Source organism: Eubalaena glacialis, chromosome 10, assembly GCF_028564815.1.
Source record: "Eubalaena glacialis isolate mEubGla1 chromosome 10, mEubGla1.1.hap2.+ XY, whole genome shotgun sequence".
NCBI lineage: Eukaryota > Metazoa > Chordata > Mammalia > Artiodactyla > Balaenidae > Eubalaena > Eubalaena glacialis.
In genome coordinates this window covers 117,897,404-117,921,682 of record NC_083725.1, presented here as the reverse complement: position 1 = coordinate 117,921,682, position 24,279 = coordinate 117,897,404, and the positions used below count along the sequence as shown (strand labels likewise).

The 24,279-nt window shown below is 44.0% G+C and overlaps 1 pseudogene; it reads right to left on the bottom strand.

The window, feature by feature from the left end:
- Positions 1-8,980: 8,980 nt before the first annotated feature.
- On the bottom strand, positions 8,981-23,148 carry LOC133099974 (glutamyl-tRNA(Gln) amidotransferase subunit C, mitochondrial-like; annotated as a pseudogene).
- Positions 23,149-24,279: the final 1,131 nt, after the last annotated feature.

Sequence of the window (24,279 nt, the reverse complement as noted above, 5' to 3'; positions counted from 1 at the left end):
CTCTGAAAAAGTTTGGGCAAAGTAGGACTTGTTAGTTCTTTGAAGTTGGATTAATCTTTGTGTGTAAAGCTTTCTGGGCTGGCATCTTTGGGGGCTGGAGTGGAGGTATGAGACGGATTACTCATTCACTTTATTTAGTAGTTATTGCTCTCTCTAAGTTTGTGTTTCTTTTTGAGTTCATTTCGTTATTTTATTTTTTCTTGAAAATTGTTGATTTCTTTAAATTTTCAAGTCTATTAATATATCCCTGTTCATATATTCTTTTATTATTTTAAAAATTATCTCTGTATCTGTAGTTATAGCCTTTAAATTTTTCTAATTTTAATTTCTGCTATTGTTTATTTGTACCTTTTCTCCTCCTCAATCAGTCTCATGAGAGGTTTGTCTGTTTTGTCAGTCATTTCAGAGCACCAACTTTTGGTTTTATTGATTTTCTTGCTTGTCTTTCTGTTTCCTATTTCAGAAATACAGTAAATTTTACTCTTTACTATTTTCTTCCTCATACCTTTATTAGTTTACTCTCTTGTTTTGCTAGCTTTTTGTGTTAAATGCTTATTTATTTCCAATCTTTTTTGATTTTTGAGGAAATGCATTTAAAACTATAAATTGCCTGTAGGTACTGCTTTGCTACATCCTCCAAGAGTTATGTGCTACTTTCATTGTCATTCACTCAAAATATTTTGTAATTTTCATTATAATGTTCTCTTCACCTCATGACTTATTTAGGTGTACATTTCAAAGTATCCAGATATGTATGTATATATATTTTTTCATCAACATTTTTGTTGTTAATTTTTATGTTGAATTATAATGTGGTAAGATAATATGGTCTATATGATATCAATGCTTTGAAATTAATGAAGACTTCCTTATGACTTAATGTTTGATCGATTTTTAAAATATTCTATATTAACTTAAAAATGTATATTCTCTATTTGTTAGATACATTTACTATCCATTGGCTCCAGTTTGTTAATTTTGTTTTTTAAATCTGCTAAATGCTTATTAAATTTTGTGTGATTTATCTGTTTTTGATAAAAGTGCATTAAGACCTCTCACTATGATTGTGAATTTGCTTATTTTTCCCTTATAATTCCATTTTGGTTTGTATATTTTGAGTCTATAGTGAAGGGTTATACAAATTCATGATTGTTATATCTTTTTTGTGAATTATTCCATCAACTGTTAAATATATCTCTGTAACCTATTGCTTTTTGCTTTATATTAGTTTTTTTTTGATTTCATATTAATGTTGCTGTACTACATTTTCTTTGGTTAGTATTAGCAGGTTGTGCTCACAACATCCCTTTATGTTCATACTTTCTGTGTGGTAGTTACGTTTTAGGTGTGTCTCCTGTAATCTAAATATAGTTGGCTTTTTAAAAAGCAAATCTAATAATCCATGTTTTAATAGACTTTTAAAATCCATTTGCATTCTTTGTCTCATTATTGATATACGTGGAATTATTTGTACCACCTTTTTTTGAAGGCGTTTTTTTTTTAACATCTTTATTGGAGTGTAAATGCTTTACAATGGTGTGTTAGTTTCTGCTTGATAACGAAGTGAATCAGCTATACATATACATATATCCCCATATCTCCTCCCTCTTGCGTCTCCCTCTGAAGTCTTAAAATTTATTTAAGTTCTTTTCTTTCCCCAGTAAAATGGCAGCATTTCATACATGCTCTCTGCACCTTGCTTTTTTTAAGTTGTGGTAAAATATGCAAAACATAAAATTTACCATTTTAACCATTTTTAAATGTATAATTCAGTGACATTAATTACAGTCACGATGCTGTGCAACCATCACCATTATCCGTTTCCAGAACCTTTTCATCATCCCAAATAGAAACTCTGTACACATTAAGTAGCTTTCCATTACCCCCTTGCTCCACCCCCTGGTAACCTCTGTTCTACTTTCTGTCTCTTAGTTTTCATATTCCAGGCACCTCATGTAAGTGGTATCATACAATATTTGTCCTTTTGAGTCTGGCTTCTTTCACTAACATGATGTTTTCAGGGTTCATCCATGTTGTAGCGTGTATCAGTACTTTATTTTTTTTCAGGCTGAATAATATTCCACTGTATGTACAGACCACGTGTGTTTATCCATTCATCTGTTGATGGACACTTGGGTTGTTTCTACCTTTTGACTGTTGTGAATAATGCTGCCTATGAACATGGGTGTGCAAGTATCTGCTTGAGTCCCTGCTTTCATTTCTTTTGGGTGTATACCTAGAAGTGGAATTGCTAGATTATATGGTAATTCTATGTTTAACTTTTTCAGGAAACACCTTACTGGTTTTCACAGTGACTGCACCATTTTACATTCCCACCAGAAATACACAATACCACTTTTGTGTTTTCTGATTACCGCTTTTTCTTTGCTTCTTTTTGCCTGATATATGTTTTAGGAAATTAGCACTAACGGCAGAGTGGAGGAAGTTGAAAGTTAGGAGGCTATCACAACAGTATAGACAAAAGATGATGAAGACCTGAACTAGGGCAGAGATGGTAGCAATGAAGAAAAAATTCACAGATTTAAGAGACATTTCAAACATACGCATTGTAGCATTTTTTTCCACTCATCATTTATTCATTCCACAAAGTATTTTTGAATGCCTGTGATTTCAGGAATAGGGAAGACAGAAATGAGCAAGATAGTTCCAGTCTCTGCCCTCTCAGCACTCACAGTCTAGTCGGGGAGACAGACATGAATAGAACAATCACACACGTGGAGGTCACAGTGGAAAGGAGCAGCAATGGGCAGAGGGCGACGGGGGGAGCTGACCAGGTATGACAGCCAGGAAAGCTTCCCAGAGGACAAGAGGGGTGTTGGATGAGGGGGCAGAGGTAGATTGAAAGTGGGTTGATAAGAGTGTTCTAGGCCGAGGAAACAGCAGGTGCAAAGGCCCTGTGGCAAGAGAGAGAGGGTACAGGGTTCTTGGAACAGAAAGGAGGCCAGTGCCACTTGTGTAGCATTGTTCATTATTCCAAAATATATAAAATAATCTGAATGTTCAGTATAAGGGGAATTATTAACTAAATTATGACACCACTATAGAATGGGGTATTGTTCAGTCATTAAAATGGCATGTAAATCTATTTACATGTAATATTAACACTCATAACATTATATTGATAAGTAATGAAAGCAAGCTGTCATATTGATTACTGACATTGATACATAATAAAAGCACATTGAAACAGTGTATAGAATATGATCTTTTTTATATATATTATATGTAACCAAACAACATGTATTTATTTTAATATGTATAGTTTTACAGAAAAACTCTGAAATATATTTGCCAAATGATCATCTCTAGGGAGTGGGATTCTGGGTGATTGTAATTTTTTTCTTTTTGCTTATTTACATTTTTAAAAACTACAACAAATGTGATTTACTTGTATCAAGAATAAAATTAACAAAGACATTTCTGAACCAGAATCAGTAGACTTGGTAACCCCTTGGATGTGAGAAAAGAGAGAAAGGTAATCACCAGAAATGACTCAAGGGTCATGTTACTGGGTGGATGGACACCATGAATGCAGAGAGAGACTACAGAGTGAGCACGGTGAGGGCTGAAGGTGAAGGTCAGGAGTTAAGGTGTGGATACCCTGAGTTGGAGGTGGAAATGTCTGATAGGGTGGAAATGTCTGATAGGAAGTGGGGAATGTGGTTCTGGAGCATAATAGTGTCACACGCTGCTGAGAGGTAAATACAGTGAAGAGGTCCTTGCCTTTCTGGTTAAGGAGGTTGTTTGAGAGTTAGGGGGATGGAGAAGACAGTCCGAGTGCAGTAGGTTAAAGAAATAGGAGATGAGGAAGGATAAGCAGCAAGCATAGAAACCCTTTCTTGATGTTTGGGGAAGAAGAAAATGAGGGTTCGGTGATACACAGTTACATATCTTCAACATAAAGTTTTAAAAAGTAGAGGGGACAGAGTTAATAAATAGAAGCACCCAGCAAGGTGTGGGTGCAAGAAAAGAAATATGCCTAGCTTGGACCTTGGTGAGTAAGCATAGTTTGACTAGGTATAAAATTCTGGATTGTCAGTTTTTCTCTCAGTGCTTTGAAGGTATTATTCTACTGTTTTCCACTATTTCTAACACGAAGTGAGTGGTCAGTCTAGGTAATGTCTTTTCTTCTGGTCTTTTTACAATTTTCTTTTTGTCTTCGATTTTTCTTTTTATTTGCCTTTTTGGGGTTCATTAGGTTTCTGAAATCTGAGGATCCACAACTTTCAACAGTTCTGGAAAACTCACAGATATCCTCACTCCAAATATACCTCTCTTCCGTTTTCTCTTCTCTGTCCTTCTGTAATGCTAATTAGACATACGTGAGCCCCTCTAACTAGCAACCATTTCTTTTAATCTCTCTTCCATATTTTTAACTTTTTTGTCTTTTTATGCTGAATCTGGATCTAATTTCTTTATCATTCAGTTTATCCTTTCTGACTTTTCATTTAGTTATTGTTTTTATCCAGCTCACATGCACATAAAGAGCCAAATAATTATACAAGGCTTATGACAAAAAAATGTAGTTCCCTGACAATTGTTCCTTATTTTCTGATCTCCAGGAACTTTTAACCCTTAACCAAATCTTTTAATATTTGCCTCCATAAATTTAAATAACGTGCTTGTGTTGCTACTTCTTGGCTTTTCAGTTTGGGCATGATCTCTTGTTTTTGTGCCATAAAAGATGTGGATTTAGCTCTGTTCCCTCTTGCTACTCACACGTAACCCCCCTCCCAACACACACATGTCCTGTTCCCAGACATCAGATGTACTTGGTTGAATCAGTAGTATTTATTTTTTATGACTATGAAAACACTACTCGCTGCTGAGCCTTGATTAATTTTCTTCCTGCATGTCTTTACCTTTTCCCTTGAGTTAATACTCAGTTTTTTAATGTACCTAACACTAACTTAACCCTTAACTCTCCTCCGCTTGTGTAACTATTCTCTCAACATGCCCCAACACACTAGGTATTCAGTGAATTGGTCTGGAGGAAGCCTTTCCTGCAGCCGTCGCCATCCTGCTCTTGAGTGGTTGGTTTCCAGGCCTGCTGCACAGTTCTTTTGCACCCTCCCTCTAGCATCAGGCCCAGGGTTTCCTTTGCTTCTTCCTCATGTTTGACCCCCTGGCTCCTGGATCCCATTATCTTCCTCATTTGATTCACTGCATCATTTTGGTGCAGCACGTCCTCTAGTAGCTTCCCGAGCAAGAGTGATGGGAGAGAATGTTTTCAGACCGTATGTGTCTAAAAATGTCATAGTCTGTCCTCTCACTGACATGATCATTTTGGATGGACAATGGGATTTCCACCTTCAACTAGTGAAATTTTCCTTTAGAATTTTGAAAGCTTTGCTGCATTTTCTTCTAGTTTCCAGTGTTGCTATGAACTTTTTTCTTGCCCTTTGTATGAAACCTATTTTATTCTTTCTAGAACCTTGTGGGATCCTCTCTTTGCGCCCCGTGCTCTGAAATTTGGTGAGAGGTGTCTTGTTCTGGCCATTTGGCAGTCCCTTTCACTCTGGGAACCCATGCCCCTTAGTGCTGGGAAATGTTCTTGACTTACTTTCTCCCCTTCATTCTTAAAATTCTATCTTTCTGGAACCCTTATTTTTTACATAAGTGTTGGACCCTCTGATGCTCCTCTACATTCTTCTTTCTCCTACTGTTTTTTACTTTTTTGTATGTGTGTTCTGTTTTCTTATCTTCTGTTAAGTTTTTCATCCCTGTGATTATTTTTTTATTTTACATAATGTATTTTTTGTACTCTGAGTGTTTTTTTAGCATCATTTTCTTGTTTCCTGGATACAATAACTTTTCTTAATCTTTCCAAGGCTATTGATACCCCCTTGTCCCCCACCCCATTTTCTTTTCCCTTCAGAGTCTGTTTCTTTAGGCCTCTGTCTTTCTTTCGTATTGGATGAGTCCCTAAAATGTCTGCAGATCTTTGCCTGCCACTCTGCTCATGGTTAAGAACAAGGCAGAAAGGGGGGGGGCTCTTGGTACGTTGGTGGGAGCTTGCTCCCTGTGGCTTCACCGTAGGGTGATCTTACCAAGCCACTTATCAGGGAATCTCAATGTCAGACTCTTTATATTTTCTCTTGGGCTAGTGGGTCCTCAGAGAAGGCCTTTCCAATCTCCTGCTAGAATTCTAGGGGCTGAGTGGAAAAACCTGGGGGTCTCAGATTCACCTTTCCCCCTTTTGTTCTTTAGAATACCCCAGTCCTCAATTGTTTTACCCCAGAGAGTAATTTCAGTCTCTTGCCATGGTGGTGGAGGAGCAGTCAGGTGCTGGAAGGGAAGGAGCCTGGGGACCCCCTACCTCCTAAATAGAATTTCAGCCACCTTCATCCCACTTCAGAGCAGCCTGGTACCTACCACCTATTCGTGCCTTCAGAGCTGCTTCTCCACTCGCTGTTGCTAGCTCAGGTTTCAGTGTTCTTGAATCTGCTGTCCGTTAGCTCTCTCCCCTCTGTTTTCCAGCCTCCGAATCTTCTGTAATTGTCTCCGCTCCCTTCTGTCCATCCTAGTGGTCAGGAAAAACTCTCACATTTTCCCCTTGTTCTCTACCTGTGGCTCAGACAGTGCTGTGTCTCCACGCTCTCCTTCTTGAAGTAGATTTGTGGGGAGGTGGCCTTGCAAGGATTCACACTTTATATGGGGTTTTTTTGATCCAACTCCCACCTTCTGTAGCTCAGACTTTGTCTCCTGCAGGAGTGGCCCATTTGATCCCTAGGACCTGCAGAGGGCCCAGGACAACACTTGGCAGCCACAGAACTCACCTCTCTGGCTTCACAGTTCCTTATCTTTTCACATCTGGCAATCTCCTTTACTCTCCTCTTGGTTTGACATGCATTTTGACACATTTAAAAATATTAAAATAATAAATGTTAAAATAATTGTGTTCAGGAACTCTGTAACAGGAAGGTTTCTGCAAACATCTAGTCCACCATATAGCCAGACGCAGAGGCCCTCCTGCATTCGTTCAGCACTCTGTCAGAGGCACCCGCTATATGGGAAGCACGCCAGGCCTTCCCTCAGCAACCCTGTGAGCCCGGGAGGTCAGGTGCCAGGGCTTCCTGCCTCTAAACGCTGACTGATAACCTGGATCAGATAACATGCGGAGCCAGTAGCAGAGCTGAAGTTAGACCTGCATTTGAAGCTCTTTTCAATGAATCATGCTCTCGGAAGAGAACGCTGTGGGTCTTCTCTAGTCACAAGCTGAGGCCGTGGAGTGGCTGACGAGCCTCCCAAAGGCTCTCGAGGGCGCAGGTTAAAAGCCGGATATTTTACATGAATTTTTACAGGAGTTGAGGAAAGTGTCTTGCCCCCGCCCATACTGAAAAGGTGTAAACCTCAGGCCTATTAGGGCTTCTGTCACGCAGCACAAGAGCAGGCTCCTACCAGAGCATGTAAAGCAGTTCACAGTCATAAACGCTGAGAGGTCTTCAAGGGAAACGCAGTAGAGAAGGTGCTTGGCACTGCCCGCCCTTGAGCTGCCGGGCACTGCCCGTCTGACTCCAGGATCCCAGGGGCAGGTGCTCGGACGGGGTCTACTCAGCACGCTGTCCTGTGGACTCTGCTCGTGGACGACGTGTATCACAGTGTGACAGCAGTCGTGTCACACCCGTGTTTCCTCCCCAGTCATGCCTCCTTTCTCCACCACTGACATGGAATGAAAGTGACACAAAGCCTGGGCCAGGGTCCACCTCTAGGTCCCTTCGTTTTTTGCTCGTAGGCGAGGTCTGGCAGAGAGGTGAACTCGCTTTCAGCTGGGTTGGGATGGTTGATGGGAAAGTGGCTCTTTGCTCACCAGCTTACGGTGTTCCTGGGAGAAGGGCGGCGGGCATTAGGGGCAGGAGACAATGGACGCCAGCGGACATCGTCCAGGAAATTGTTTATTCCGCACACGCCTATTTTATGAAACCACTGATTTTTAACGAGTCTCTCTCTCCTGTGTTGGTCACCGGAGAGCATCATCCCAGTGGATCTAGTTTTCACATAAAGAGGAGAATCATGTAACTAAAAGTTGTGTTGACTCGGCGTGCTGGCCAGCTGTCTCCCTGTAGGTGTGTGCACGCTTGTTTTCAACTACTGGCAGCGGTGCCTTTGACACACTGTGTTGTTTTATTCACAGGTACTGTGATTGCTTTGCAAACGGGGACTTTTGCAACAACTGCAATTGTAATAATTGTTGCAACAATTTACATCATGAAATCCAACGGTTTAAGGCCATTAAGGTAACAAATTTCCATTAAATACACACATTCTGAAAGCATTTAAAAGTACCGGGGATATTCACAAAACCATCTCCTCAGATTTCTAATTTCAGTATTGGGAAAACCCAAAGTGTTGAAGAGTATACATTAAATAGGACTCTGTGCCTGAAGGTGGTGGTACTGACCATGACCAGGGGCTGTTGTGAGAGTGGCAGCTGGAGAAAGACCTTTATTCTCCACCAGCATGGGAGGGCTTCAGGAGGGCAGCAGGGTCCCAGAAGGGTCTGGTTTAAGAGCATGGAAGTATCCACGTTGTCTTTTTTTTTTTTTTTTAACCACTTTATTGAAATACAGTTGACCTGTAAAAAGCTGTACATTTAATGTATACAACTCAGTGAGTTTGGGGTTAAGTATACACACATGAAATCACAACCATGAAGGCCATAAACATATGCATCACCTCCCAAAGCTGCCTGGTAACCTTAGCAGAAAGTCAGCCCTGTGCTTGGAACAAAGTGGGTACCCAAGAACAAATTTAAGTGTGTTCAGTAAAGATAAAAGGCTGCTCAAGTCAATGGAAACAGCAACTGAAAAGGACGACTCAGGTTGTCACATAGTGATCAGATGCAATGTCTAACAGTTACATAAATAGAAAAATTCACTGAAGTGCAGTTCGGCAGACAGTCTTCCATACAGAACAGCCTGTGAATGTGAGTACACTTGATCCATTTCCTTGGAAACTGGCAATACCTTCTACTTCCGTTGGCATCAGGGACTCTTTGCCTTATTTTGGCTAGATCTTTCCCAGTTCTGTCTTCAAAAGAGTTAGTTACTAAAAGATACCTAACCATCACTTTTTTCAGGTGACTGAAGGAAGTGGGAACATTAGTGTTCATAACAAAATAGTCATTGCACTTCCACGTTTTTAGAGGGCACCCCTTCCCAGAATAGCTACTCAGCGGTGTGAGAAGGGCTCTTTTTCATCCAGCTTTGGCCAAGAGATATTACCTGGGGGAGCCACAAAATACTCCTCCACACCTCGATGGGAGTTTTGTAGTAGTTCTTCAGCACAGTTGCCTTCTACCACATTGTCGGATCTCAAGTACAGACACCTGTCCTCCAGAACTGACTCCTTGGGCTCCACCCCATCCGTGTCCACGGCGCGGAGCCGGTCGGCGAAGGCGATGGCTTTCTCCAGCCGTGCCACGGCCTCCTGGCTGCCGACGTCCACAAGCGCTAGCCGCCCAGGTGCTCGATCAGCTCGGCCACGACCCGGCGGCTTCCCTGAGGATCGGCCTTGGAGGTGAAGCCCGGGCGACCGCCCGCCGCCGCCCGAAGGCCCCGCCACACGGCCCGCGTCCACCTTTCTCTCCTTCTCGGCCTCCGTAGAGCGTCCTCCTCCACGTTGTCTTGATTTGGGGTTTAGAAATTTGGGTTGTGTTATGCAGCAGATAAGCCTGAGTTCAACGAGTGTAGTCTGAGAAGGCGGAGATGGTCCACTGTGTGAAGAAAGCTGGGTGAAAGCTCTCGGCCATTGTTACTTAGGCTGATTTTTATTCTCCTTGGCTTCCCGGTGAAGGGAGAATCTAGGGGCAGACAGCACCTTGGAGAGCCCCGCAGGCCACCTGCTAAAGGCTAAATTCAGGAGGGGCAGTTTTCATCCGTTCCCGTGGGCACAAAAGATCACCAGAGAAGGGAGCACAGCCCACCTGCTCGGGCCACGTCTTGGTGCCCTCTCACTTACCCAGGGAAACTGAGGGCCATCCCCTGTAGACTTGAGGCTCTCGTACTGTGCTATGGTTGGTCTGTTTATTTTTTCTAAAATACTTTAACTTGCCTCTTGAATTATAGATAAATCAGTTGAAAATATCAATTTTGATACAGGCAGATCCACAGGACAGAAGAAAATTATGGTGCATCTAAGCTTCAGTATAGTAGCCTTTTCTTCAGGGGTAAAGGATACTGTCTGCAATTAAAAGTATAAAAAGTTCTGTTTAAAAAGTGGTGGAATTCTCATGCATTGCTGGTAGGAATGTAAATTGGTACCAGCACTTTGGAAAATTGTTTGGCAATAGTTACTAAAACTAAACCTTTGTATGTGCTGTGACCCAGCAGTTCATTCCTAAAAATAGAGCCCCTAGAAATGAGTGTACATGTCTACCAGAGGCTTGTACAAAAATGTTCACAGTAGTTTTATTCATGATAGCCCCAAACTGGAAACAAGCCGTGTGTTCAGTGGTAGAATGGATAGATCTGTCGAGGTGTATCATCTAACGGGTGACACACATCAATGAAAAACAAAGACCCACAGCTCCGTGCCACAGTCCAGAGAATCTCACACGGTGCTGATGAAAGAAGCCAGATGGAAAAGAATACACACCAAATGGTTCCACTTAGATGAAGTTCCAGAACAGGCAAAATTAAAGCAATCCCAGTCAGAATAGAGGTTCCCTCGGGGGTGTGTTGATGGGAAGGAGTCCTGAGGGACCTCGGCATGGGAGGGGTTGGACTGTCCTCTGACCTGGCCTGGGTGGGGGTCGCACGGGGCTCACACAGGCTCAGATTCATGACAGTCCACCATCCCTCGTGCCTCAGTAACAAGTAAACACACAAACAAAGCAGCCTCCCTGCAAAGGCCCTTCTGCAGCAATGGGGACCGCCAGGGCTCTGGTGCTGGCCGGATCGCCGCTGCTCACCTGTGAGGGGAGAGGGAGGACGGGGGCTGCCGCTGCGCCTTCCGCGTTGCTCCAGCACAGCTTTATAAAGAGCACGGCCTCACCTTGTCATTGAAAATGGTCTAGATAGGTAGCAGACAGGTAGAAGAGTCAAACAAACAAAGCACGATAAAAAGCCGAGCGTGATGTATGAGAAAGGCACCTGGTGGTTGAGACTCGGGGCTGGACGTGAGCACAGGGACCGGAACCGGATTCCATCACTTGGCCGCTGTCATCTGACCTCACGGTGCCTCAGTTTCTTCATCCGTCAGACAGCAATAACAGTCGTAGTGTTTCCTCCACAGGGTTGCTGTGAGGATTAAATGAGAGAACGCGTATAAATCACACAGAAAGTGGAACACAGTACACATTTAACAAACGTGAGCTGTATCAGAGTACCGTGATCCCAACTATCTCAGGAAAAAAAGTACAAGAGATGCAGGAAGGAAATATGTCCACATGGACACAGTGATTTTCATCACATCTTTACTGTCCATAAATTTTCTACCTTTAAGTGTTCAAATGAATTAAAATGAAATGGGGGGGTGATGCACTTCCTCAACGATGTGAGGAGATGAGGCACGCTGCTCGTCGTGGCTCGTCCTAAAGTAACAACCAGATCCAGTGACGGGCAAGCCAGGTACCTTGCACTGAACATTATTTTTAAATAATAAAATATATCTTGATGGAGTTTTGCATTTTCTGTCTTAGGCATGTCTTGATAGAAATCCGGAAGCTTTCCAACCAAAAATTGGGAAAGGAAAACTGGGAGACGTTAAGCCTCGACACAACAAAGGATGTAATTGCAAGAGGTCAGGCTGCCTGAAGAATTACTGTGAATGCTATGAGGTCAGTCAGCAATTCCTAAGTATTATTTTTAAAAATCAGGTAAATATATGGCCTAAGTAACTTTGTGGTTAAAAAATCTTCAATTTAAAGGGAGAAATATAATTTAATTTCTTCCTTCCAGGGCTTCTAAAAGGGCACCCATCAATCTACCTTAATTTCTCAAATGTGAATTACGCCTTACGAATCAAGTAAATGAACTCAGGCCTCCTTTGGGAGCATGTTGTCTCCCCCGAGCCCGCCCTGAGTGTCCAGCAGAGGGTGCCCAGTGCCAGGGCCTTGCCCGCCCTGCAGCTGCTGATCAGATGCTGGCGCTACCCTCAGTGGCCAGCATCTGGCGGCTCCCAGAGGTGGGCCTCTTCCTTGCCGAGCAGGGCGGAGACGCTCTGGGTGGGGTAGTGGGGGCAGCCTTGTCCTCAGGCGAGTATTCACCTGGGTGCTTCGAGCGGGCAGCTCCCAAGCAGTTCGTCTGGCTGCCGAGACACAGTGTGTCAGCCCACTTTCCTCTGCCAGGCAGTGGCCCACGCAAAGTGCACATGTCCTGTAGTGTCTGGCATTACAACAGACTAGCAATCTCGAAAAACCTCCTATTCAAAACACCCAGAGGTGCAGAATAAAACACACCCCATTAGACGCATGTCTGAGCTGGAAAGGACAGAGGGAAACCCCCAGGGGCTGAAACTAAGAGGAAACTGGAAACCAGAGTGTCACAGGGCCAGCCTTTTGACTGCCCCCAGGCCGGGCCTGAGCAAGGGGTTGGTCCCCAGCCCTGAGTGTCACGCAACCGTGTGACAAGAAACAAAGTCCACCCACAAGCAAGCAGGAAGGGCCTCCCCCTAGAATGCCCACTGCAGGCCCGGCTTCGGATGGGTTTCAGGTTCTACCCACTCGCACGTTCTCTGCAACAGCAGAGCCAGCACGACACCCTCGGTGCTGAAGGAGAAGGGCGGTCGAGCTGGAGTGCTATAACCGGCTGAGGCAGGCTTCGATTAGAACAAGGGTCAGATGGCGCCTTCGCTGTGCTCCGCTGGACGAGGGAGAGACCCCACTCTCTGCTCGGGGCTCACACCCACACCCGCCCACCGGCCCTCAGGGGCCCCTCCCCACCTCTCTTCACATCACAGTCACCTGCCCCTCTTCACTTCTGCCTTTTTTTTTGGTATGAAAATTGCAGATTACATACGTGCGTGCATACACAGATATAGTTATTTAAGATCCAAATAGAATTTGTTGGTTTTTGATGAATGGTAGGACAACCTAATTTTATTGAAGCATTTTACATTACCAGGCCAAAATTATGTGTTCTTCTATTTGCAAATGCATCGGTTGCAAAAATTATGAGGAAAGCCCAGGACGAAAACCACTAATGAACATGCCAAACTATATGGAAATTGGAGGTTTTGAAGGCGGCCATCATTTGTCAACAACTAAATTTTCAGGACTACCAAAATTCAGAAAAGATAGGTAGGTACTCTGAACTAACCCTCCTAATAGGGGAATTCAAGGTTAATTTGAGAGGAGAGTTGGAAATTCCCCGGCAGTCCAGTGGTTAGAACTCCGCGCTTTCACTGCCAGGGCCCGGTTTCAATCCCTGGTCAGGGAACTAAGATCCCCCCATAAGCCTTGCAGCATGGCCAAAAAAAAGAGAAAATTTGAGAGGAGAGTTAAAACAGTTTACACACTGGAAAGAAAGAGTGTTTGTCTGTAGGTGGGGCACAAGGGATGGGGAAGGAGGACGCCCGTTTCTTTCTCTGTCTTGACCAACCCTAGATCACACACTGTTACCGCAGAGGGGCGCCTGCTGTCGAATCCACTTGCCCCTACTTGTCCTCTGAGCTCGACCTTTTTGTCCTGACCGGCTGAGTTACCCCTGGTTTTGGACAAGAGCAGAAGGTCCCTACAGGACCTCAGGAGGCAAGGGCATGGTCTCTAGGCAGCAAATACCCGAACCACTCTTTACCATAGGAAGTGACGGCAGAGAGAGGTTCTCGGTGTGTGCTGTATTCCTTACTAAAGTGATTATGGAGTCCACTTTAGTTGGATATCTTCCCATTTAATTATTTTGAGGTCATATTATACTCCTAGTAGGTCTCAAAGGTTGAGTAATAATTTTATTATATATTGGACTAGATTCATCCATTTAAAAAAGTTTCTTTGAGTTCTCTGTGATGGGTCATGTCATGATAAAGTACTAGATATCATTAATTAATTGATAACATGTAGAAAAGCCAAGTTCATGCTTATTTGGTTAGAGACATCAGAAATACTCATCACTGTGACCTGCAGAGGTCATCATTGGTAAAAATGCACTGAAACATGGCTGCATCTTCTGTGAAATTATATGTGAAAACATTGCCTGACATGGGGATGTTGTGTGTCCGATGGAATGTGATAGGGGCTCCATACGTTGGAGTCTGGTCTCAAAATGTTAAGACTTGACCCGAGGACAGCCCTGTTCTTTCATCTTCAACAAAAGTCATTGTGTATTGCCTTTACAGAGAGATTTTAACCAATCCCAACGTCTGTATTTTCATAATCCAACCTTTTTAATACTTTATAGTTTTCCTAAATTTTTTCAGTTTGAACATGACTTGGGCAACTATCTAGCTAAGCCACAGTTGCCCCTTGAACCCAGTGGGGAGAGTGGCTGGTCCCGTACAACAGAACCTCTTCAGGGATCCAGGGGGCGTTCAGAGGCAAGGCCATGCTGACAGCACGCCCCATAGGAGGCGAGTCCTCAGAGCCATTGTACGTCTGTAGCGCAAGTGCCCCTGGGAGGAAGGGCCGGTGCCCAGGGTAGCTGTCCTACTGCCGCTTTCCTCAGGCAGACTTGTGCACAGAGCTCAGAGCAAGGCTGCATGGCTTGTCTTAGCTAAGATTCCTGCTGCTTTGACCGCTGCCCAGCCCATGGGCTTGATACTGCAGCCCAGGTCTCTGGGCTCGTTAGTGGATCTCAGTTTGAGAAAATTTAGGATCTGCCGTGAGAGGGATGTCTAGGAGCTGACAGATTCACCTGACCTCTGTATTCTTCTTCTAAAAGCAGTCCTTTCTATCATGACAGGTAATATAGTTTCCAGTATTAGGAAGACAACATTAGATTTTACCGGTGACATTCTTTACAATGCTTTGACAAACATGTCTCCTTGAATATGAAAGGTATTTAAAAGCAGTGGAGTGATTGAACGTGGCCTTTAACTGGTCTGCTTCTGACAGGCAGTCATCCTCATGCATCTCCTGGGAGGTGGTGGAAGCCACGTGCGCCTGCCTGCTGGCTCAGGGCGAAGAGGCCGAGAAGGAGCGCTGCTCTGAGTGCTTGGCAGAGCAGATGATCTTAGAGGAATTCGGGAGATGCTTGTCGCAGATTCTCCATACTGAGTTTAAATCCAAAGGGTTGAAAACTGAGTCAAGTACAACGTGGTGAAATGTGCATGCATGTAGATTTTGTCTCCGTATTCTGAAGGAAAACTCGTTTAGAAAAGTTGTTTTAAGGACCATGAGGCCAGGTCTGCACCAACAGCTTCATCATTAAAATCAAGCTTTCCCTCTGCATCAGGGCCTCAAGGGGTTACTCAGAGTCTCTGAGGGATTTGGCGATTAAAACCCTCCCTCCGTTTTTGAGGAGGTGCATGACATAACTGCTGTTGTCTGGGCCCGAGGAGAGAGCATGTGTTCCTGTGATCCCGGGAGAATTGTCTGCACTAACAGTGAGTAATGGAGGGTGGAAGCAGGCCCTGGAGAGAAGTGAAAGTCCATTCCTACTGACTTCACCCTCTCTCGGGGATTTCTTCCTCTGGCGGGTTCTCTGCATAAAAAGCCATAATGATTTTCCCCTAAATTGTTTAGAAACAAATTCTCCAGATAGGCTGCTAAGATACAACTTAAAATCTGTAGAGAACTACTGAATACCTTGGAGAATTTCTGAGTGTAGATGTTTCCCCAGAGTCACAGGAATTACCAGTCTCCTCTAGGGCCACAGTGAAATGCAGACAGCAGGGTTGGTTTGGTCAGTAGCATTTTGAGTTGTGGGACTGAAAATTATCTAGTTTCTTATGTGTTTCCATTTAAATTGTGGAAAATCTCTATTATCCAATTAACTTCTCCATAATTATTGTTATAATATTATTATTGTTTGTAAAGTAACTAGTTTGCAGAAATCAGCAGGTAAGATAAGTTATTAAGTTGACTCTCTTTTGGTTCTATTGTAAAAGAGAAGAGGAATAAAAATTTGACATGTCTTCCATTGTGGTAATTAACTTAATATCTGAAAAATATATTTGTTATGTTTCTGTGTTCATTAATAGTATTGGCCCCTTGGAGAATGTTTAGAAAGCTCATTTACAAACACACCACTGAAAGAAGTGGGGTCATAGGGCCTGGCCACTAGGCACATCAGTAAGCCAGGAGCCAAGGAGTAAGCTGATGATTTCTAGAGTTGTGTTTGGAACAGCCTAGCTCTCATGGGGAACCAAAGGGGGGAAAAGAAATTCTTAATTCTTCTCTGTTTCAACGCCTTTGTGACCCCTTGGGATCTGGATTCTGTGGCAGAAAGCTGGAGGTAGAGACAAGTATTGTAGGACGGCAGAGTTCTCCATGAGCAGTGCTCCCTGTTGCTCTGCGTGCTTTCAGTCCCATCAGCATCTCGGGACAGAGCAGGGAGGGGATGCTGCGGAGGAGCCCACCTAGCCCACTTCACCCTTGGGGGCTGGAAGGGGACTTGGAAATGGGGGGCTTTGTGACTCCTTTTGGGAGGGCTGCCCCCCTTTCCATGTCCCTCTTGGCAGTGCTGCCAACTGCAATATCTGCCGACCACATATAATTTAAAATTTTCTAGTAGCCATATATGAAAAAAGTAAAAAGGAACAGGTGAAATTAGTTTAATAATCTTTTATTTAACCCCATATATCCCAAACACTATCATTTCAACATATAATCAAAATAAAAATGATTGAGATATTTCACATTCTTTGTGTGTACCAAATATTTGAAATCCAGTGTGTATTTTATACTTCTAGCACATTCCAGTTTGCATCAGGCACATTTTAAGTGCCCAGGAGCTGCACGGTGCAGGTGTGGAGGGAGGGGAAGGGAACAGTGTCCTCCAGAACTACTTTGAGGCAAAGAGCTGCCCAGAAAGACCCTGTAACTAGGTATAGCCCCTGCAGAGGCCGGAGGCAGCCCTGATCAGCAAGGAAGGTGAGCAGCAATCCTTAAGGCAATGACCCCAGCATTTCAGGGGAGTCCGCCTGGAACCTGGGCTCCTGTGAGCTAAGGGACCTTTGGTGCTACCTGAGGATACTCAGGCTGTGGCCAGGTACACTGAGCTGAAGCCTGAAAGTTAGGGAAAGGGCATCTGGAAAGGCATGACCCCTGCAGGGATTCTCAATGGAGAGAATTTATTAAGTCAGTACAACTTGTAGAAAATTCAGTATGAGAAGTAAAAGCTAAAGTAGAGTTGTGAATAAAGCCACTCTAATGCCCAGAGTTAAAGTTACATAGGATGACTAAAAAAACATAAAAGCACATCTTTTTGCTTCTGAGAGAGAAGTAATGCTATTTTAAAACCATATAAAAATAAAAATAGTATGTCCTTATTTCTGGGTGTGGCTGTGCAAATTTAACCACCTTGTCATCTTTCTACCTTCTGTATACTAAATGACATAGGCCACCTTTGTAATTAGGTTAGGTTATCTGCTGGGTTTTTGTTTTTCCAGAAATGCAGTTTAGCTTACATCTTGTCTTTTCAAGAATCCGAGAAAAAGTCATTTAAACAAAAATGACACACGCTAAAAGAGAACTATTTCTCTACTCACACTTCCGACACCAAATGCGTGGTGTTTTTTATTTTTTCCAACACCAGCCAACTCTCAGGTGTCCTGTAATTGAATTGAATTGAATTCAGGTTCCACAGGGTTAAGGCCTCAGTCCCACAAGACTTCCCCCACTGCAGACACCAATCACACGTAGTGGGTCCCAGGTTACCCCCACTTCTGTCTGACTTCACTACAAACCTGAAGCTCCCATGACCCCTCCCAGGTTAGATAATTTGTTATAACAGCTCACAGAACTCAGGAAAACACTTTGCTTACTATTACGGGTTTATTATCAAGGGTATAAATGAACAGATGAAAAGGTACATAGGGCGAGGCCCAGAAGGGTGCTGGGCACAGGCGTTCCTGTCCCCTGGAGCTGGAGTGCACCACCTTCCCGGCACATGGATGTGCTCACCAACCTGGAAGCTCGCCACACCCTGTAGTTTAGGGATTTTTACTGAGGCTTCATCATGCACATTAACTCAGTCTCCAGCTCCTCTCCCCTCCCTGGGGGATGAGGACGTGGCTGCAAATTACAAGCTTCTAATAATGGTTTGGTCTTTCCGGAGACCAGCTCCCATTCTGAAGCTATCCAGGAGCCCACCAAGAGTCACCTCCCTGGAACAAACGACATCCCTATCACCTAGGATATTCCAAGGAATTCAGGTGCTCTGTGTAAGATGCTCCTACCACCCCTATCATTCAGGAAATTACAGGAATTTTAGGAACTCTGTGTCGGGGGCAGAGACCAAATATATATTTATGTCGCACAGGCTGAAAATCTTCTTTCCTATCAGTTAACCACAAGCTTGTACACAATACAGAAAATGTGGGAGCAAGCAAACCATCCTTAAGAGACAAACTTCTATTGGCTGCAATATATCAGCAGAAACCTACTTGTAACCCTCATCTTGGCTCTGAAGACCTTTATCCCTTTTATAAAACCCTGCACCAATACCTGAAATTCTGCCAGGGATTTTCTAGTTTCAGTGGGGTGCAGCTTTTAAAACCACAATAGACAAATTATTGTAAGAAGTAAATATACTTGTTTAAGGAATTGAAGGTGGAATTTTCATCCAAGATAAAAATGATGGGAGAAGTTAGAGAATCTAAAAGAACAGCAGTTTGAGGAAAGGATAAGGACAACTGGAGGGGAAAGGCACAGGTCATTCTGCAGGTGAAGCTCTCTTTATGAAGGTCGTGGGCCCAGGTGGGCAGAAGCGAGCATTGGGTGGTGTCAATGTTTTGGATTTTGGCCATTTTGATAGGTGTGTGGCCGTATCTCGTTGCTGTTTTAATTTGCAATTTCCTAAGGACAAAAGATCTAAAGTATCTTTTCATGTGCTTACTTACCACCTGTGTATTTTCTTTAGTGAGGTATCTGTCCAGGTCTTTAGCCCCTTTGTAACTGGGCTGTTCATTTTCTCACTGTTGAGTTTTAAGAGTTCTCTGTATATTTTGGATGATAGTCCTTAATCAGATGTGTCTTTTGCAAATATTTTCTCCCAGTCTGTGGCTTATCTTCTCATTCTCTCAACAGTGACTTTTGCAGAACAGTTTTTAATTTTAATGAAGTCCAGCTCACCAGTCATTTCTTTTATAGATCACAATTTTTATCTTCTAGGAGTTTTGCATTTTACATTTATGTCCGTGATCCACTTTGAGTTAATTTTTAGGAAGAGTATAAGGTCTATGTCTAGATTCATTTTTCTGCATGTGGATGTCCAGTTGTTCTGGCACCATTTGCTGAAAAGACATTCTTTCCTCTATTGTATTACCTTTGCTCCTTTGCCAAAGGTCAGTTGACCATATTTATGTGGGTATGCTCCTGGGCTCTCTATTCGGTTCCATTGACCTATTTGTTAATTTTTCCACCAAGACCACACTGTCCTGATTACTGTAGCTTTATAGTAAGTCTTGAAGTCGGATAGTGTCAGTCAAACTTTTTTCTTCTCCTTCAATATTGTGTTGGCTATTCTGCGTCTTTTGCCTCTCCATGTAACTTTAGAATCAGTTTTTTGACATTTACAAAATAACTTGCTGAGATTTTGATTGGGATTGTGTTGATTCTATAGATCAAGTTGTGAAGAACTGACACCTTGGAAATACTGAGTCTTCCTCTCCATGAACATGGAATATCTCTTCAATTATTTAGTTCTTCTCTGATTTCTTTCATCAGAGTTTGTAGAGTTTTTAAAATAAATTTATTTATTTTTGGCTGTGTTGGGTCTTCCTTGCTGCATGTGGGATTTCTCTAGTTGCAGCAAGCGGGGGCTACTCTTCGTTGCAGTGTGCAGGCTTCTCATTGTGGTGGCTTCTCCTGTTGCGGAGCACAGGCTCTAGGTGCACAGGCTTCAGCAGTTGTGGCTCACGGGCTTAGTTGCTCTGCAGCAAGTGGGGTCTTTCCAGACCAGGGCTCGAACCTGTGTCCTCTGCATTGAGAGGCAGATTCTTAACCACTGCGCCACCAGGGAAGTCCCTGTAGTTTTCCTCATATAGATCTTGTACATATTTTGTTAGATTTATACCTAAGGATTTTAACATAAATGGTATTGTGTTTTTAATTTCAAATTCCACTTGTTCGCTAGTGTTGTATAGGAAAGTGATTGACTTTTATATATTAACCTTGTATCCTGCAACCTTGCTATAATTGCTTTTTCATTCCAGGAGGTTTTGGGCTGATTTTCAGATTTTTAACATAGACAATCATGTCATCTGTGAACAAAGAAAGTTGTATTTCTTCCTTCTCAGCCTGTATAATTTTGATTTCCTTGTCTTCTCACATTAGCTAGAACTTCCAGTATCATGTTGAAAAGCAGTGATGAGAGGGGACATCCTTGCCTTGTTCCTGATCTCAGTGGGAAAGTTTCTAGTTTCTCACCATTAAATATGATGTAAGCTTTAGTTTTTTTGTAGATATTCTTTATCAGTTGTAGATATTCTTTATCTATTCATAGCTTGCTGAAGGGTTTTATCACCTATGGGTGTTGGATTTTGTCACATGCTTTTTCTGCATCTACTGATATGCTCCTGTGATTTTTCTTCTTTAGCCTGTTGATGTGATGGGTTACATTAATTGACTTTTGAATGTTGAACCAGACTTGCTTACTTAGGTTAAATCCCACTTAGTTGTGGTGTATAGTTCTTTTTATACATTGTTGGGTTTGATTTGCTAATATTTTGTTGAGAATTTTGGCATTTATGTCCATAAGAGATATCGGTCTGTAATTTTCATGTAGTTTCTTTGTCTGGTCTTAGTATTAGGGTGATGTTGCCCTCATAGAGTGAGTTAGGAAGTAGTCCCTCTGCTTCTGTGTCCTGGAAGACATTGTAAAGAATTGGAATAATTTTTTCCTTACATGTTTGGTAGAATTCACCAGTGAACATACGAGGGCCTTAAAAAATATTTTTAATAGCTTTTAAAAAATTAAACATTTCATTTTGAGATAATTGTAGATTTATATGCAATTGTAAGAAACAATACAGAGAGATGCTGTGTACCCTTTATCTAGTTTCCCCTGGTGGTAACATCCTGGCAAAACTTTAGTACAATATCACAGCCAGGATAGTGACATTGATACAGTCAAGATGCAGAACTCTGTCCCCTCAAGGATCCCTCAAGTCACTCTTTTACCCACCATCTCTCTTCTTTTCCCACCCCCTCCCAAACCCTTGGCAGCTGCTAGCCTGTTCTCCATTTCTTTACTTTTGTCATTTCAAGAATGATATAGAGGGACTTCCCTGGCGGTCCAGGGGTAAGACTCCGCGCTCCCAATGCAGGGGGCCCAGGTTCCATCCCTGGTCAGGGAACTGGATCCCACATGCATGCCATAACTAAAAGATCCTGCACGCAGCAACGAAGAGCCCGCATGCTGCAACTTTAAGACCCGGCGCAGCCAAATAAATAAATATATATATTTTTTTCATTTTAAAAAAGAATGCTACATAAATGGAGTCATACAGTTTGTAACATTTTAGGATTTTTTTTCACTTGGAAGAATTCTCTGGAGATTCACCCGGGTTGTTGTGTATCTTAATAATCTGTTACTTTTTATTGCTGAGTAGTAGGTACATGGTGTGGATGACCAGAGTTTGATCCATTGAAGGCCATCTGAGCTGTTTCCAGTTTTTGCCTATTATGAATAAACTACCATGAACGTTTGTGTGCGGGTTCTCGTGTAATGGTGAGTTTCCATTTGGCTGGGATAAATGCGCAGGAGTGCAGTTGCTGGGTTGGACAGTAGTTGCGTGTTTGATTTTTAAAGAAACTGCCAAGCTATTTTCCAGAGTGGCTTCATCATTTTACATTCTCAGCAGCAATGTATGAGTCATCCACTTTCTCTGCATCCTTACCAGCATTTGGTGCTGTCACTATCTTTTATTTTAGCCATTCGGTTAGGTATTTAGTGATACTTCATTGTGTTTTTAATGTGCATCCCCCAAATGACTAATAATGTTGAACATCTCTTCTTGAGCTTTTTTTCATCTCTGTAACCTCTCCAGTGAAGTGTCTGTTCATGTATTTTGCCCATTTTAACTCGATTTTTTGTTTTGGTTCAGTTTTGAGGGTTCTTTATATGTTTTAGATAACAGTCCTTGATGGCATATGTGGTTTGCAAATATTTTCTCCCAGTCCCTATTTTGTCTTTTCATGCTCTTTCTTGATGGGAATTGTGTTAAGCCTGTGTATCAGTTTGGAGAGAATCGACCTCTTTACCCTGTTGAGGAGGCAAGAAGAAAACCCAGGGTCTCCCCACCGTGTCATCCTTCGGTCCCGAGTTCCCTGGCTGGTCTGCCTTCTTCGTGACTTTGAGTCTCCTTGTGCTTGTTTCATATATAATGTCCAGGGCTTTTCATTGTACTGACAAGAGGATAAGAGAAAAGTATACCTACTCCTGAAAGTGGAAGTCAGCAAACATTTTTTTTTAAACTTACATCAGAGGTGGTCAAGCTTTCCGTTTTCTAGAGCCTTCTTCGTTTTTACCTTGGGTAAAATAGGGTAAAATCCAGACTTTAAAATGGACCGCTAGAATCTCTCTCTCTCTTTCTCTCTTTTGCAATGTATTAAAAACGAAAGTTGTGGGTTGTATGTGAGAAAGTAATCAGCTGTGATTCTTTTTGTCTTCCTACGACTTCACCGCCCCGCCCTCGGACCTCCGCAGCCTCCCAGTACCTCTCTCCTCTCCTCTTAACCACCACTTTCCCCTCCCTCCTGGAAGGGCCTCCCGAGAGTTAGGCTGTCTCTTCCTCAGCCTGGGAGCCCACTCAGCCACCTCGCCCGCACCGAGTATGACCACGTAGTGTGGTTCTGGGCAGACGGCGGGGGCAGGGGCGGGTCCCTGCCCTCGGCCCTAGAGCGAGGCCATCAGCTGTTATGACTGCGCCTCATGGAATGGATACAGCCCCCTCCTCAAGGTAAATCACCCCAGCGCTCTCCTCTTCCACCTCTCAGCTGGTCACCTGGGTGGTTCTCAGGACTGTCTGTAAACTCTTCACTTCCTCCGGTGGCCGGTGGACCCTTTTCCTTGAGAATACCGCCATAGTTGACAACGGATTTATCCAGTACGGCCGTAGACAGCTTCTACCATGTTCTCTCTGGAAGTAAAGAGTCTCTTCTGCAGCATCTCTGAGAATGGCCACCTCATCCACCACTTTGCTGGCCAGCAAATGGCACCACCGCCGCTCCCCGCCCCTCACCTGTAGCTGCAACCACCTCTCCCACGCCAGTTATTCCGAGAAGGAGGAAGACGCTTGGAGGAGGTGGGTGGCTGAGAGGGGGTGAGATTGCAGAGCCCGATTCTGGAGCGCACGCCTCTGCACTGAGGCAGGGCTGCCTTGGCAGTTCCTACCTCTACTCCTGAGATGTGTGTCATAAAGCTCTCCTGCCCGCCAGGTGCCGTGCTGGAACGTAGGGAGTGGCCCAGGCGAACCTCTGTCCCACCAGCACGGTTTGTTTCTTGAGGGAGTTGCAGCGTGGTGAGGAGACACAGCCGCAGACAGAATGAGAGCGGTGAGCACTCGACTGGGGCAGCACCGCACACACTGGGCCTGCGCACAGCCCTGCAGGGGAGGGTGAGCGGGAAGGCGTCCTCGAGAAGGCCACTGCGGAGTGGGATCCTGTGGGACGTGGAGGAGTTTACCAGGCACCAGGAGGGATGTGTGCAGAGGTTTTAGGTGAGCGAGGCTGGGCCAGGAGCTGCAGTTGGTGGGGGTCTGGAGCTTAGGGCATAGGAGGCTACTAGAGCAGACTGGGGTGGGGACAGGTGTGTCCATGGCCGCCGGATGGAAGGAGGCAAGGCCAGAGGGAGACCAGGCAGGACGGGCTGCCGGCTGCGGGTTGGAGTGAGTACATGAGGTGTGGTCCCTGACCAGCAGCAGTGGCATCAGTGGGGTGCTTGTCAGGAGTGCGGATTCTGCGCCCCTTGTCCTCCTGAATCAGCACGCTGGGCAGGGCTGGCTACCCGGCTTCTGACAAGGCCTCCAGGGATCCTGGGGCCCACCCAAGTCTGGGCGATTTAAAGCAACGTGAAAGAGGAGAACCGAGGATGGCGAGGGGTAGGGAGTGAAGGACAGGCCCGGGGCCTGTGGAACCCCATGGGTGGTGTTCCCGAACCCTGAGCTGGGATTGGACCAGCCGGGTCTGCCCGTGGCACGTGCAGAGGAGGGAAGGAT